This window comes from Marmota monax, unplaced genomic scaffold (genome assembly GCF_021218885.2).
Source record: "Marmota monax isolate L192 unplaced genomic scaffold, Marmota_monax_Labrador192_F-V1.1 WCK01_AAM20220418_F8-fsc00025, whole genome shotgun sequence".
NCBI lineage: Eukaryota > Metazoa > Chordata > Mammalia > Rodentia > Sciuridae > Marmota > Marmota monax.
Genome location: NW_026691950.1, coordinates 9,024,824 through 9,041,607, shown reverse-complemented (window position 1 = coordinate 9,041,607; position 16,784 = coordinate 9,024,824). Strand labels below are relative to the sequence as shown.

The window sequence follows — 16,784 nt, the reverse complement described above, 5'->3', positions numbered from 1 at the left end:
AGGTTTCATTTCACATGCAAAACCCACAGGACTTGAGCATTGTGTATTTGAGGTTTCCCTTACTTTCCTGTTAATGGGTCCTGTCGCATTGAGACTCCTTCTTTGAACTCTGCTCTTAGTGGACAGGGAAAAGGACTACTCTCAGGAATGGAATGGCCTTTCTGACTCACTTGGGATTTTGATACTACAGTGCATCACTTTCTGTTTTGTTGCAGAGTTGATTGAAACTCTTTACCTTTCGTTTTGACCCATTTGAATTTTCCTTATGAATATTGTTATTCCTCTCCTGAACCTTAGCAAATGTCTGGTTGTAAATTTTTTAAGGTCAAGGAATTTTGTATGCTTTTATCTCCATCATGGTACTTTGGTGTTTGGATCTTGCAGAAGGTGGAAGGATGGAATATTTGATGAATGTGACTGAATGAATGACCAAATCTAGTTCCAGATTAAATACAAATAAAAATTGTCGTGAAGAATGCAGTGAATGTTGGCCACAACAGTGCTTTGTGTGTATTGAGGACTGAAAGTTCTAGGAATTTAAAATTTTGTCTTCTTGATGTGATGACAATATTTTATCCCCTTCAGTAACATTTTACGTGTGTGTATATGTGATTTTTAATTTTTATTTTTTTGCTTTTCCTGGATGGTCTCTCATTACTAAACATGCTGTATCTGTAGTCCCAATTTGGATTTGAATTTGTGGTCTATTTTAATTGTTGTGGTCTACTGAGAAAGAACAGGAGGCTGATTGAATATCAAACAATTTGGAGGTGCTGCACAGGATCTAATGAGGGGATAGGAGTATGTGTACAGAGGTTCTCCACAGCTGGAATTGAGAGGAGGGGCAGGAGAGAGTGTCACATGGCCTACAGTCATGAGGATAAGTGGCTGCTAAGAGAACTGAGCTAGAGGGATTCCATTCCAGCAAGCACCCCCATTTAGCACATGCCAATAACATTAATTTCGCCTTATTTGTTGTGTAGTTTTGTTTGTATATTATTTGTAAATTTGCTTTAGTGTATAGTTGTATAAGGGCTGTAGGCATAGGAAATTTTCACTGAGTTTATATTTATACATAGTTAAGTGGCCCAAGTGTATGTGGCACTTAAGAATTTAGAATTGGAATTAGTTAGAATTCAAACTCTAAGTTATGGGGCAAGTTAATATGTAATCCAAGTCTTGAGTTATTCATCTGTAAAATGGGGTGGCAACAGTTCTCGTGTTATAATGCTGTGAGATTATCCATATAAAAGGCTAAGACAGTGTCCAGCTCATCGTGAGTGCTCTGTAGTTGTTAGCTTTGGTCACAGCATAACTTCTTTAATAAGAACCCATAAACATTAAAGTTTGAAAAGTCTGGAATTAGGTAAAAGCTTTGGTCTTTTTGGGTTCAGTTTTGGCATAGCCTTTTATGATCTTTGGCTAATCTTTTTTTTTTTTAATTTTTTATTGTTGGCTGTTCAAAACATTACATAGTTCTTGATATATCATATTTCACAATTTGATTCAAGTGGGTTATGAGCTCCCATTTTTACCCCATATACAGATTGCAGAATCACATCAGTTACACATCCATTGATTTACATATTGCCATACTAGTGTCTGTTGTATTCTGCTGCCTTTCCTATCCTCTACTATCCCCCCTCCCCTCCCCTCCCCTCCCCTCCCCTCTTCTCTCTCTGCTCTGTCTACTGACATTCGTTTGTCCCCCTTATATTATTTTTCCCCTTCCCCTCACTTCCTCTTGTATGTACTTTTGTATAACTCTGAGGGTCTCCTTCCATTTCCATGCATTTTCCCTTCTCTCTCGCTTTCCCTCCCACCTCTCATCCCTGTTTAATGTTAATCTTCTTCTCCTGCTCTTCGTCCCTACTCTGTTCTTAGTTACTCTCCTTATATCAAAGAAGATATTTGGCATTTGTTTTTTAGGGATTGGCTAGCTTCACTTAGCATAATCTGCTCTAATGCCATCCATTTCCCTGTAAATTCTATGATTTTGTCATTTTTTAATGCAGAGTAATACTCCATTGTGTATAAATGCCACATTTTTTTTATCCATTCATCCATTGAAGGGCATCTAGGTTGGTTCCACAGTCTAGCTATTGTGAATTGTGCTGCTATGAACATCGATGTAGCAGTGTCCCTGTAGCATGCTCTTTTTAGGTCTTTAGGGAATAGACCGAGAAGGGGAATAGCTGGGTCAAATGGTGGCTCCATTCCCAGCTTTCCAAGAAATCTCCATACTGCTTTCCAAATTGGCTGCACCAATTTGCAGTCCCACCAGCAATGTACAAGTGTACCCTTTTCCCCACATCCTCGACAGCACTTGTTGTTGTTTGACTTCATAATGGCTGCCAATCTAACTGGAGTGAGATGGTATCTTAGGGTGGTTTTGATTTGCATTTCTCTGACTGCTAGAGATGGTGAGCATTTTTTCATGTACTTGTTGATTGATTGTATGTCCTCCTCTGAGAAGTGTCTGTTCAGGTCCTTGGCCCATTTGTTGATTGGGTTGTTTGTTCTCTTATTGTCTAATTTTTTGAGTTCTTTGTATACTCTGGATATTAGGGCTCTATCTGAAGTGTGAGGAGTAAAGATTTGTTCCCATGATGTAGGCTCCCTATTTACCTCTCTTATTATTTCTTTTGCTGAGAAAAAACTTTTTAGTTTGAGTAAGTCCCATTTGTTGATTCTAGTTATTAACTTTTGTGCTATGGGTGTCCTATTGAGGAATTTGGAGCCCGACCCCACAGTATGTAGATCGTAGCCAACTTTTTCTTCTATCAGACGGCGTGTCTCTGATTTGATATGAAGCTCCTTGATCCATTTTGAATTAACTTTTGTGCATGGCGAGAGAAAGGGATTCAGTTTCATTTTGTTGCATATGGATTTCCAGTTTTCCCAGCACCATTTGTTGAAGATGCTATCCTTCCTCCATTGCATGCTTTTAGCCCCTTTATCAAATATAAGGTAGTTGTAGTTTTGTGGATTGGTTTCTGTGTCCTCTATTCTGTACCATTGGTCCACCCGCCTGTTTTGGTACCAGTACCATGCTGTTTTTGTTACTATTGCTCTGTAGTATAGTTTGAAGTCTGGTATCGCTATACCGCCTGATTCACACTTCCTGCTTAGCATTGTTTTTGCTATTCTGGGTCTTTTGTTTTTCCATATGAATTTCATGATTGCTTTCTCTATTTCTACAAGAAATGCCGTTGGGATTTTGATTGGCATTGCATTAAACCTATAGAGAACTTTTGGTAATATCGCCATTTTGATGATGTTAGTTCTGCCTATCCGTGAACAGGGTATATTTTTCCATCTTCTAAGATCTTCTTCTATTTCTCTCTTTAGGGTTCTGTAGTTTTCATTGTATAAGTCTTTCACCTCTTTTGTTAGGTTGATTCCCAAGTATTTTATTTTTTTTGAAGATATTGTGAATGGAGTGGTTGTCCTCATTTCCATTTCAGAGGATTTGTCGCTGATATACAGGAATGACTTTGATTTATGCGTGTTGATTTTATATCCTGCCACTTTGCTGAATTCATTTATTAGCTCTAATAGTTTCTTTGTAGACCCTTTTGGGTCTGCTAGGTATAGAATCATGTCATCTGCAAATAGTGATAATTTAAGTTCTTCTTTTCCTATTTTTATGCCTTTAATTTCTTTCATCTGTCTAATTGCTCTGGCCAGTGTTTCGAGAACTATGTTGAACAGAAGTGGTGAGAGAGGGCATCCCTGTCTTGTTCCAGATTTTAGAGGGAATGCCTTCAATTTTTCTCCATTCAGAATGATGCTAGCCTGAGGCTTAGCATAGATTGCTTTTACAATATTGAGGTATGTTCCTGTTATCCCTAGTTTTTCTAGAGTTTTGAACATAAAGGGATGCTGTACTTTGTCAAATGCTTTTTCCGCATCTATCGAGATGATCATATGATTCTTATTTTTAAGTCTATTGATGTGGTGAATAACATTTATTGATTTCCGTATATTGAACCAGCCTTGCATCCCAGGGATGAATCCTACTTGATCATGGTGCACAATTTTTTTGATAAGTTTTTGTATCCGAGTGGCCAGAATTTTATTGAGGATTTTTGCATCTAGGTTCATTAGAGATATTGGTCTGTAGTTTTCTTTCTTTGAAGTGTCTTTGTCTGGTTTAGGTATCAGGGTGATGTTGGCCTCGTAGAATGAATTTGGAAGTTCTCCCTCTTTTTCTATTTCCCGAAGTAGCTTGAAAAGTATTGGTATTAGTTCCTCTTTAAAGGTTTTGTAAAACTCTGCTGTATACCCATCCGGTCCTGGGCTTTTCTTAGTTGGTAGTCTTTTGATGGTTTCTTCTATTTCCTCAATTGATATTGGTCTGTTTAGGTTGTCTATATCCTCCTGACTCAATCTGGGCAGATCATATGACTTAAGAAATTTATCTATGCCTTCACTATCTTCTAATTTATTGGAGTATAAGGATTCAAAATAATTTTTGATTATCTTCTGTATTTCTGAAGTGTCTGTTGTGATATTGCCTCTTTCATCCCGTATGTTAGTAATTTGAGTTCTCTCTCTTCTTCTCTTTGCTAGCATGGCTAAGGGTCTGTCGATTTTGTTTATTTTTTCAAAGAACCAACTTTTAGTTTTGTCAATTTTTTCAATTGTTTCTTTTGTTTCGATTTCATTAATTTCAGCTCTGATTTTAATTATTTCTTGCCTTCTACTTCTTTTGCTGTTGTTTTGCTCTTCTTTTTCTAGGATTTTGAGATGAAGTATGAGATCATTTATTTGTTGGTTTTTTCTTTTTTTAAGGAATGAACTCCAAGCAATGAATTTTCCTCTTAGAACTGCTTTCAATGTGTCCCATAGATTCCGATATGTTGTGTCTGTGTTTTCATTAATCTCTAAGAATATTTTAATTTCTTCCTTGATGTCTTCTATAACCCATTGATCATTCAATAACCTATTGTTCATTCTCCAAGTGATGTATTCTTTTCCCTTCCTTCTTTTATCGTTGATTTTCAGTTCCATTCCATTATGATCAGATAGGATGCATGGTATTATCTCTACTCCTTTATATTGTCTAAGAGTTTCCCTGTGACATAATATATGATCTATTTTTGAGAAGGATCCATGTGCTGCTGAGAAAAAAGTGTAACTGCTTGATGTTGGGTGGTATATTCTATATATGTCAATTAAGTCTAGGTTATTAATTGTGTTATTGAGTTCTATAGTTTCCTTATTCAACTTTTGTTTGGAAGATCTGTCCAGTGGCGAGAGAGGTGTGTTGAAGTCTCCCATGATTATTGTATGGTGGTCTATTAGACTCTTGAACTTGAGAAGAGTTTGTTTGATGAACATAGCTGCACCATTGTTTGGGGCATATATATTTATGATTGTTATGTCTTGTTGGTGTATGGTTCCCTTAAGCAGTATGTAGTGTCCCTCTTTATCCCTTTTGATTAACTTGGGCTTGAAATCTATTTTATTTGATATGAGTATGGATACTCCTGCTTGTTTCCGAAGTCCATATGAGTGATATGATTTTTCCCAACCTTTCACCTTCAGCCTATGTATGTCTTTTCCTATCAAATGCGTCTCCTGTAGGCAGCATATTGTTGGGTCTTGTTTTGTAATCCATTCTACTAGCCTGTGTCTCTTAATTGGTGAGTTTAAGCCATTAACATTTAGGGTTATTATTGAGATATGGGTTGTTCTTCCAGCCATATTTGTTTATTTATGTTACTAAACATGGTTTGTTTTCCTCTTTGATTATTTTTCCCCCTTTAGTGTCCTACCTCCCACTGTTGGTTTTCATTGTTATTTTCCATTTCCTCTTCCTGTAATGTTTTGCCAAGGATGTTTTGAAGAGATGGTTTTCTAGCTGCGAATTCTTTTAACTTTTGTTTATCGTGGAAGGTTTTAATTTCATCTTCCATCCTGAAGCTTAATTTCGCTGGAAACACAATTCTTGGTTGGAACCCATTTTCTTTCAGTGTTTGAAATATGTTATTCCAGGATCTTCTAGCTTTCAGAGTCTGTGTTGAAAGATCAGCTGTTATCCTGATTGGCTTACCCCTAAATGTGATCTGCTTCCTTTCTCTTGTAGCTTTTAAAATTCTCTCCTTATTCTGTATGTTGGGCATCTTCATTATAATGTGTCTAGGTGTGGATCTCTTATGATTTTGCACATTCGGCGTCCTGTAGGATTCTAGGATTTGGGGTTCTGTCTCATTTTTCAAGTCTGGGAAGTTTTCTCGTATTATTTCATTGAATAGATTGCTCATTCCTTTGGTTTGAAACTCTGTCCCTTCCTGTATCCCAATGACTCTTAAATTTGTTCTCTTGATGTTATCCCATATTTCTTGGATGTTCTGCTCATGGTTTCTTAACAGTCTTGCTGAGCTGTCTATGTTCTTTTCAAGTTGAAATACTTTATCTTCATTGTCTGATGTTCTGTCTTCTAAGTGTTCTACTCTACTGTAGTATTCTCAATTGAGTTTTTAAGTTGGCTTATTGCTTCCTGCATTTCTAGGATTTCTGTTTGTTTGTTTTTTATAACCTCTATTTCCCTGTATAGTTGATCTTTTGCTTCTTGGATTTGTTTATGTAATTCATTGTTGAAGTGATCTTTCAATGTCTGATTTTGCTGTCTGATGTCTTCCTTGAGACTCCAGATCATCTGAAGCATGTATATCCTGAATTCTTTATCTGACATTCCATCTGCTGCAGCTATTACCTCTTCTAACGTTGAGTTGACCTGCAATGCTTGTGGTCCTTTCTTTCCTTGTCTCTTCATACTGTTCGCGTTCCTTTCTACTTGGTGAAACTGTTGTGCTATTGAATTTTCCCCCTATATATTTATATTGGTCTTGTATAGTTGCAAAGTCTCCCTCGCAGGCGCGGGTGGCAGCTCTGTCCCTCTGCGGGCCGCTAGGCTTGTTCTGTCGGTGGTCATAGTTCTGTCTACTTTGCAGGCGCAGGCAGCGGCACTGCCCCTCTGCAGGCCTCTGGGGCTGTACTGCCAGTGGGTCGCAGGTCCGCCTACCTTGCAGGCGCGGGGTGGGGGGGGCGGCTCTACCCTTCCTCAGGCCACTGGGCCTGTTCTGTCTCTCGGTTGCAGGTCTGGCCTGTTCTGATGGTGGTCACAGTTCCGTCTACCTTGCAGGCGTGGGGGGGAGGGGGCGGCTCTGCCTCTCAGCAGGCTGCTGCTCCTCTTTTGCCGGAGGGTCGCAGGCCTGCCTACCTTGCAGGAGTGATTGGAAGCTCTGTCCCACCGCGGGCCACTGGGCCTTTTCTGTCGGTGGTCACAGTTCCCCTACCTGGCAGGCGCCGGGGGTGTGGGGCGGCTCTGCCCCTCAGCAGGCCGCTGGGCCTGCTCTGTGCATGGTCACAGTTCCCTCTACTTTGCCGGCACAGGGGGAGGGGGCGGCTCAGCCTCTCAGCAGGCCGCTGCTCCTCTTCTGCCAGTGGGTCGCAGGTCCGCCTACCTTGCAGGCGCGGGGTGGGGGGGGCGGCTCTACCCTTCCTCAGGCCACTGGGCCTGTTCTGTCTCTCGGTTGCAGGTCTGGCCTGTTCTGATGGTGGTCACAGTTCCGTCTACCTTGCAGGCGTGGGGGGGAGGGGGCGGCTCTGCCTCTCAGCAGGCTGCTGCTCCTCTTTTGCCGGAGGGTCGCAGGCCTGCCTACCTTGCAGGAGTGATTGGAAGCTCTGTCCCACCGCGGGCCACTGGGCCTTTTCTGTCGGTGGTCACAGTTCCCCTACCTGGCAGGCGCCGGGGGTGTGGGGCGGCTCTGCCCCTCAGCAGGCCGCTGGGCCTGCTCTGTGCATGGTCACAGTTCCCTCTACTTTGCCGGCACAGGGGGAGGGGGCGGCTCAGCCTCTCAGCAGGCCGCTGCTCCTCTTCTGCCTGTGGGTCACAGGCCCGCCTACCTTGCAGGAGTGATTGGAAGCTCTGTCCCGCCGCGGGCCACTGGGCCTTTTCTGTCGGTGGTCACTGTTCCACCTACCTGGCAGGCACGGGGGGTGGGGGGGCGGCTCTGCCCCTCAGCAGGCCGCTGGGCCTGCTCTGTGCGTGGTCACAGTTCCCTCTACCTTGCCGGTGCCTTTGGCCAATCTTAAAACCTCTCAGATGCATGGTTTCCTGACAGCTTCTTACTGCTTAAGGTTATTGTAAAAACTAATAGGAAATGCTACCATTGAGGGAGTGAGTTTGCATTAGTCAGGGTTCTCCAGAGAAACAGAACCAATAGGATAATGTCCATACATCATGCATGTATATGATGTATATGTATGTATATGGAGGAGGGAGAGAGGATGTATAAGAGATTTTTTATGGAAAGAGGCTTATATGATTATGGAGACTGAAAACTCTGACAATCTGCCGTCTGAAATCTGGAGACCCAGGAAAACCATGTACTGTAGTAGTTCCCCCAAGTTCAAGCCCTGAGAGTCAGGCAAGCCAGTGGTGGAACTTCAGTCTGAGGATGAAGGACTGAAACTTGGAAATGGGGAGGAGGCTTATGACATAAGCCCCAGAGGCCCAAGAACAGAGGGTTGTCCTAGCTTTTTGACTTGTTTTGTTCTGTTTGGATCTTCAATAAATTGGGTGATGCCCACATACATTGGAGAGGGTAAATCTTCTTTATTCACCACCGATGCATTCATTACTGATTCTTCTTTATTCATCACTGATTCTCTTCCAGACATACCCTCACAGACACTCAGAAATAATGTCTTACCAGCCATCTGGGCACCCATTGGCCCAATAAGTCGATACATACATTTATCCAGCACAGAGTTCCATGTGCTAGACATTGCACTGAGCACCTATGTTCACCAGTTGTAATGCCATCAATAGATTGGTAAAGTATTGTCCTGTTTCTCAGAGAGAGAGAAACTGTGGCACAGAGATGAGGCAGGGGTTGCCCTAGGCCATATGGCTTATAAGTGGCAAAAATGATGCTGGAAACAGGAACTGCTTGTCTCCAAAGTGCATGCTCTCTACCTGAGTTCTTACTGCAGCAGAGAGGAAATTCATTCAGATTTCCTTTGTGGCAGACACTGGAAGTAGCTACAGCAGGAATAATAGTTATGATATGGGGAATGGGTGGGATTATTTGGAATTTTGGAGGGAAACTCTGATAACTCATCATGCATAATGGTGACTCAAGTGCAAGGAGAAATGATAGCAGGGTATCTAGAAGGTAAATGACTGACTTCTTAAATTCACCCAGAGGCCAGATGGTTATTTGTGTACATTCTTTTATAATATAATTGCTTGAATTCAGGATTGATATTAGTATTATTAAAACTCTGAGTGTTCTGGAAATTAAAGGAAAATGGTGTGCCTTGTAAGACTTTCTAGGGGACAGAATTTTTTAAAATCTAACTTCATTTCTGCCGTCTAGCAGGTGTACAGTTTTAAGCAAGTTATAGTTTATCTGTCTGTTTAGTTCCTCCATTTGTGATGTTTGTAAAATGGTTATTACCTCATGTTCAAGCTTTGCAAAGAATACAGAGGATATGCAAGAGAGAACACACACACACACACAGAGAACACAGAGTATTGCTCATATGGTTCTTTGCATACCAGTTCAGCATATTGTTGAATTAACACCTATTGAATGCCAGGCAGTCTAAGCATGGAGGATTCAAAAGTGAGTATGAGGAGTTCTTAGCTTCATTCTACTTTCCAGGCCAGCAGGTCAGACAAAGATGTTAGAAAAGAATTTTACACACACAAAAAATAAAGGCTATTTCTCCTTGGATTACAATATTCAGAATAATTTATACTATATCTCATGAAGTAATTTTGTTTCTTTATATTTATTTTTTTAGTTTTAGGTGGACACAATCTTTATTTTTTACTTTTATGTGGTGCTGAGAATCGAACCCAGTGCCTTATGCATGCTAGGTGAGCCCTCTACCACTGAGCCACAACCCCAGCCCATTAATTTTGTTTTTGAAAAACATTCCAAGGAATAGTCTAAGGTGGAGAAAAACCTGCACGTTCCTTCTCAAGGTTAACTATGGTCGATGCCCAGAAGTTACTTCCCAAAGTTCTTAACAATTACTTTTATATGGCTCCTCTGGTGTGGCTTTGAAAGGCTTTATGCCAAAGTGGACTATGGGAGACTGCACGGGACCAGAGGTGAAAGGAGCATATGGCTCTCTAAGTAACTTGGGGTTCCCTGTGGTGAGTCTCCTTCACCATGTCTTGCTTCCAGGGCCACCGAGATGTGGTCTGAATGAGGTACTACTGTGAATACTGTAAAGCAGAATTACCTCCATCTCTAAAGAGGTGCCATGCATTTCTGAACCCTAGCCCCATATTTTCCGTTCTCTCCCCATATTTCCAACTGGTTCTGTCATCAAACATTTCCGAGCCTTGCTCCCTCAGGCCTAGTTGTCCTTTGGTATTCTCTATCAGATATCAGGGCCTACTGTTCACTCCAACTCAAAATCCCTGAGCCTGCCTAACTCCTTTGCTCTTCATTCCCATACTTAAGGTCACAAAGTTTTGTCGACTGTGCCTTCTAAGTCCCCCGACCCCTCACCCATACACTGTCCCTGCTCTCCTTACCCTACTTACGGCCATTGAGTTGATGCAGATCCTTATTATCTCTCACCAAGAGTTAAAGTGGGAGAAAGTGCATGGGGTCAGGTGTAGAGTATGGCAGTGGCCAGCCTCCCTGTCTCTGCCCATTCTCTGCACTGCCTGAGTTCTCTTTTCAAAAACATGCCTTGGCATAGGCCTCCTCATTCCCTACCCTACAGCCACTCAGGATAAATCTAAGCCCCAAAGTTTGGCATATAAGCCTCTTTCTAATTTGACCTTAAACGACTTTTCTGATGTCATTTTCCACAGCACCCCTGAGCCATCCTAAGCCTTAGACACAGTGAATTTCTTTCAGTTCTCAGAATATTCTATGCTTTTTTGTTTTTGCAGCTTGGAACCCTCAATTTTTTTTTAAAACAGGGAAACTTATCCTTTAAAAACCAAATCCAGATGTCATTTCCTCCCCCAAACCCCCAACTTGTCCTAGGCCCGTCATTGCCCACAGTGAAGTGACATACATATCGTACCATAAAAGCACACCACTTTATCATTTCTAGATTATGACTCATGCCCTCACTTCTCCCACCATTCACTGTATTATTGTGAAATCCTCTTGTAGAGACCCTTACTTGGCTTTCCGTAACTTTGAAACTAGTTGGTGTCCTGTGAGTGTTCACTAGCAGAGTAGATGAAATAACGAATGAATAAAATTTTGAACATTTATATGCTAACTATAAAGGAAGATGTTTGGGTAGGAAAGCCCAAATGTTAATATATTGAGTGACTGTACATCACAAAGCACGAGTCTAGGGTGAATGACTCAACCCACTATCTAAGCCATCTCAAAATTTTCTGTACAGATTGAGCAACATCTGACATCTGCCTTCAGTAGCTGGGGCAGGCCGTGGGTGGCGATGGGCATTTTGTAAGCAGGCCACAGCCTGCTCTTAACAAGCTGGCAGATGAGATATGCCACCTCAGAGCAATGTCTGGATAACCTCATGATGCCAAGAGTGATTTCCTTCAGGGCTGGGGCTTAGGGGTCATTAGATTCTTCCTTGTGCCATTAGTGTTTTCTAAGGTTTCTACAATGACCGTGTGTGTCTTGTGCTTAGGTGAGTGTCACTCAGACAGTTTCTTATACTCATTAACTGGGTCAGAACTCAGGAGCCAGGTGGGTAGCACTGTCTGGGGAGACCCTTCAGTGTCATGCAGCAGATCTTTACAAGCTGGCTCTCTGCTTACCTTTCCATCCTACTTTAGTCACACTTGTCTTTTTTTTGCTTTTAATTTAGCAAATATTGACAGGTCAGACCCTCTTTTAAGTGCTTTGCAGTATTAGTTCATTTAATTGTCATAATAAATCTATGGAATAGGAACTAGTATTATTCCCACTTTACAGATGAGGAAACTGAAGTCATGCCTGAAAATGTTTTTTTTCTTTTCATATGTTGTTCGTTCTGCAGGATGTTTCTCTCTACTGTCCCTTTTCTGACATGTAAATCATAATTCATTTTTTTTCTATATAGCACCAACTATATTATATAATAGTTTCTGTATTATTCTCTCCCTCAGGAAAACCAGGAAAAGTTATCTAACTTTGTAGTTAACTTTACTATGAGCATCATAATCGTTGCCTTGCAAGGTAACTGTGAGGATTAAAAGCTCCTGGCACAATTCCAAGATGACACGTGCAGGAAATGAGCTTTTCCTATCTTGTCTTTTTGTGCCCTGTGACACAATCATTGACACAGGCAGTTGTCAATAAATCCAGGGAAAAGGGGAGGTAAACCAGGATGACCCAAAGTCAAGGTCACCAAGCGAGAAGGGAGGGTTGGCACTCTCAGATGCTCAGAAAGCAGATGTCAACTCAGAAAAGACCGTTAGGCTTGGTCATTAGCGCTGTTTTTGAGAAGAGCTTTAGCAGTCTGTGAGGTGAGAGGCAGATTGCAAGTGGTTAAGGAAGAGTGGGCGGGAAGGAAATGAAAGCTGGGGGTGCAATCCTTTTCTCTTTCAGGAAGGGAGAAAAAGAGTTAGGGCATTAGCAGGACCAGAGAAGGGATCTTGGTTTGGGTGGGGAGGTTGAACAAGTCTGTAGACAGAAGTAAATCCTTAGAAGAGAGCAGCTGGGGAGAATGCACTTCTCCCTATCCTGGGGAACTCCCAGAATCCCTGTTGACCCTCCTGGACTTGGCTCCGTTCATTCTCTTACATCCTTGCAGCTGGTGCATCCCAGGGTCCAATGGGGTTGGGGTCAGTTGAGGTTCTTGCGTAATGTGTGTAGCTTGTCTGAGCTGCGATTTCCTCATCCATTAGAACAGGCAGAGTGCCTACCTCCCAAGGATTTTATGAGCATAGAATGAAGTCCTTCTGTTAAATGCCAGCTGTAGGGTCTCAACTGTTGTGTCCCTTTAACCTTCTCTTGGAGACAAGATGAAGGAGAAGAGAAAGGACAAAACCTTAGAATACTGTTGAACTGCAGGGGTAGGAAGTTGGGAAGGTGCTCTCAGAATGGCTGCTGTCTTCTCCACAAATCAGGGAGGAAGATTGTCCACCAAGGTGAGGGGAATAGGAAGGGTTTGCAGTTCTCACAGAGCTGCTGGTCTCCCTGAGGCCACCAGGTGCTCTCCACTAAAGATAAATAAAAGGACTGAAGAGCAGCAGTGAAGGTCTGGCTAGGTGTAGAGAGGACAGGTGAACTTCTGCAGCCAGGTGAGGAGGGACTTGGGAAAGGTGTGGACACAAGTGGGAACTGATAAAAATGTAAGGGGGTGGGATATTTGTGTGTGTGTGTGTGTGTGTGTGAGAGAGAGAGAGAGAGAGAGAGAGAGAGAGAGAGAGAGAAGAAGAAGGAGGGGGGAGAAGGGGGAGGAGGGGGAGGAGGAGGGAGGAGGGGGGAGGAGGAGGAGGGGGAGGAGGAGGAAGGGAGAGGATGCCCTGGTAAAATGGCAGCTGGGATAGTCCAGTCAAATGGGAGCTGCTGATGGCCAGAGAGTGGGGCAGGTATAAAGAGGTGTGGTGACACTGAGCGTGCAGACTGGGTCCCTGGGAGTGGGGTGGTGAGCCCAAAGGTTATAGAAGAATTTCACAGAATTAGGTGAAACAGTTTTCAGTGATTGAGGCCAGGACATGGCTGGTCAGCCCCAATAGAACAATGATTTTACTTCTTTTTTTTTTCCTTCTGTTTATCATATGAACATCTACCACAGGGAGGGGGGAAGTACCTTAGTCTTTATACAAAATTTAGTGTGGAATGCGTTGTTATTCAGCCAATTTTTAAAATTTCTATATTGTATTTATGATCATTTTAATGGATATATGATATCAGATTATCCTCGCAGATACTACTTTGTGTTCTTTTGGATTTCTCCCTGGAACAAATTCCCAGATGTGACATTACCATGCTCAAGGGTGTGGATGATGGTGGAGGGGAGGCTCTTGGTCTGCCATTCGTTAATTGCTTCAGGCAGATGTGCAGTGAGCAGGGAGGGAGGCCAACAGGGAAGTAAAGGAGGGCAGTCAACACTAGAGTCCCAGGGGAGTTATCTGTGAGCACCTCGGTCCACCTTGCTGAGCTCCCTGTGCCACCTCTACAGGAGGCATCTAGAGGCATCTATACCGGAGAAGGAGACACAGCTGGCTGAATTTGCATTTGTGATTGCGTCAGTGGAGTTTTGATTGGTTTTGCCTTTGATATTTTTCTTTGGGGACACTACTGTCAAGAAGTTGAAGAAATCAAACAAGACATGTGCTGGGAGGGAAAGGCGATGAAAGGGGGTTTATTTCTCTGTTCTGGAGGTTTTTTGAGGCAATGACAGAACAATTTCATCTTTTAGAAATTAAATGATTTAGGGCTGGGGTGTGGCTCAAGCGGTAGCGCACTCGCCTGGCATGTGTGCGGCCCGGGTTCCATCCTCAGCACCACATACAAACAAAGATGTTAAAATGAGAGTTCATAACCCACTTGAATCAAAGTGTGAAATATGATATATCAAGAACTATGTAATGTTTTGAACAACCAACAATAAAAAATTTTAAAAAAAAGATGTTGTATCCGCTGAGAACTGAAAAATAAATATTTAAAAATTCTCTCTCTCTCTCTCTCTCTCTCTCTCTCTCTCTCTCTCTCCCTTTAAAAAAAAAGAAATTAAATGATTTAATGGTTTTGATTATAATCATCACAGTGTCTTTTATTGGTTAATTTTAGTTATATATAACATTAGGATTCATTTTGACATAGTTATAAAAGCATAGAATATAATTTGCTCAAATTCAGTCCCCAGTACTTCCCCTTTCCCTTCCCTCCTCCCCTCAACACTCCCACCCCCACCCCGTTTCCTTCCCTCTCTTCTACCGATCTTTCTGCTATTATACAATTTTTTACTGGGTCTTGTGAATGTGCATAATGGTGAGATTCCCTGTGGTATATTTATATATGTGCATAGGAAACTTAGGTCAGATTCATTCCACTGTTCTTCCCTTATTGCTTCCCTCCTCCCTCTTCCTCAGTCACCTTCTTTTACTCCACTGATCTTTCCTTTCCCTCCCCACCACCCCCTTATTTTGGACTGGCTTCCACATATCAGAGAAAACTTTTGACTTTTGACCTTTGGGGTCCGGCTTATTTCATTTAACATGATAGTCTTCAGTTCCTTCCATTTACTGGCAAATGCCTTAATTTCATTCTTCTTTATGGCTAATATTTCATTGTGTTTATATGCCACATTTTCTTCATCCATTCTCCTGTTGAAGGGCACCTAGGTTGGTTCCATACCTTGGCTATTGTGAATTATGTGGCTATAAGCATTAACGTGGCTGCATTCCTACAGTATGCTGATTGGATATATACTGGGGAGTGAGATAGGGTCATATGGTGGTCCTATTCCTAGTTTTTTAAGGAAGCTCTGTACTGCTTTTTAGAGTGGTTGCACTAATTTGCAGACCCACCAACAATGTATGACTATACCCTTTTCCCCGTATTTCCCCAATACTTATTATTATTTGTATTTTTGATAATTTCCATTCTGACTAGAGATGAAATCTCCATGTAGTTTTGACTTGCATTTCACTGATTGCTAGAGATAGTGAACATTTTTTCATATATTTGTGGGTCATTTGTATTTCTCTTTTGAGAAGTGTCTTTTTAATTCTTTTGCTCATTATTAATTGGGTTATTTACTTTTTGAGTTCTTCTTATATTCTGGATATTAATGCCCTGAGGAATAAGTGACAAAGATCTATTATTCTGTATTGTCTCTCTTCACATTATTTTTTTCTGTATTAAATGAATTTATTCATATGCGGTGCTGAGAATCGAACCCCGTGCATCACACATACTAGGCAAGTGCTCTACCACTGAACTACAAACCCTCTCTTCACGTTGTTAATTGTTTCTTCTTTGCTGTGCAGAAGCTTTTTAGTTTGATGTCATCCCACTTACTGATTTGTTATTTTACTTTTGAGCTTTAAGAATCTTGTTGAGGAAGTCAGTTCCTCAGCAGACATGTTGGAGTGGTGGGCCTACATTTTCTTCAAACAGTTGCAGTGCTTCTGGTCTAATTTCTAGGTCTTTGATTCACTTTGAGTTGAATTTGTGCAGGGTGAGAGATAAGGGTTAAGTTTCATTCTTTTACATATGGATATCTAGTTTTCCCAGCATTTCTTGTTAAAAGGTTGCCTTTTCTCCAGCATGTTTTTGGCATCCTTGTCTAGTATCAGATAACTGTATTTATGTGGGTGTGTTTCTGTGTCTTCAATTCTATTCCTCTGGTCTATTCTACCATGTCTGTTCTGGTGGCAATACCATGCTGTTTTTGTAATGATAGCTCTGTAGTATAATTTGAGGTCCCTTATTGTGATGCCTCCAGCATTGCTCCTTTTGCTCAGGAATGCTCTAGGTCTCTTGATTTTCCAAATGAATTTTAGAACTGTTTTTATTAGTTCTGTGAAGAATGCCATTGAAATTTTGATGGGAATTGCATTGAATCTGTATAATGATTTCATTAGTGTGGGTGTTTTGACAATATTAATTCTGCCTATCCAAGAACGTGGAGGTCTTTCCATCTTCTAAGGTCATCTTTAACTTCTTTATTCAGTGTTGAATACTTTTTTTAAGAGTTAAAGGGAGATATGACTTAGTTCATTATTGAGGACATTGCAATATTTTGAACTGGTAATTTCATCAGCAAATATTACCATTAAAACATTTTTCTTATACCTTATGATTATAATGCTTTTC

General features: G+C 41.5%; 1 protein-coding gene across 2 annotated transcripts in view; it reads left to right on the top strand.

Annotated features, from left to right (window-relative positions):
- The window catches only part of Tec (tec protein tyrosine kinase), a 120,113-nt gene that overhangs the window by 69,303 nt on the left and 34,026 nt on the right, over window positions 1–16,784 (top strand). The window lies entirely within an intron of this gene.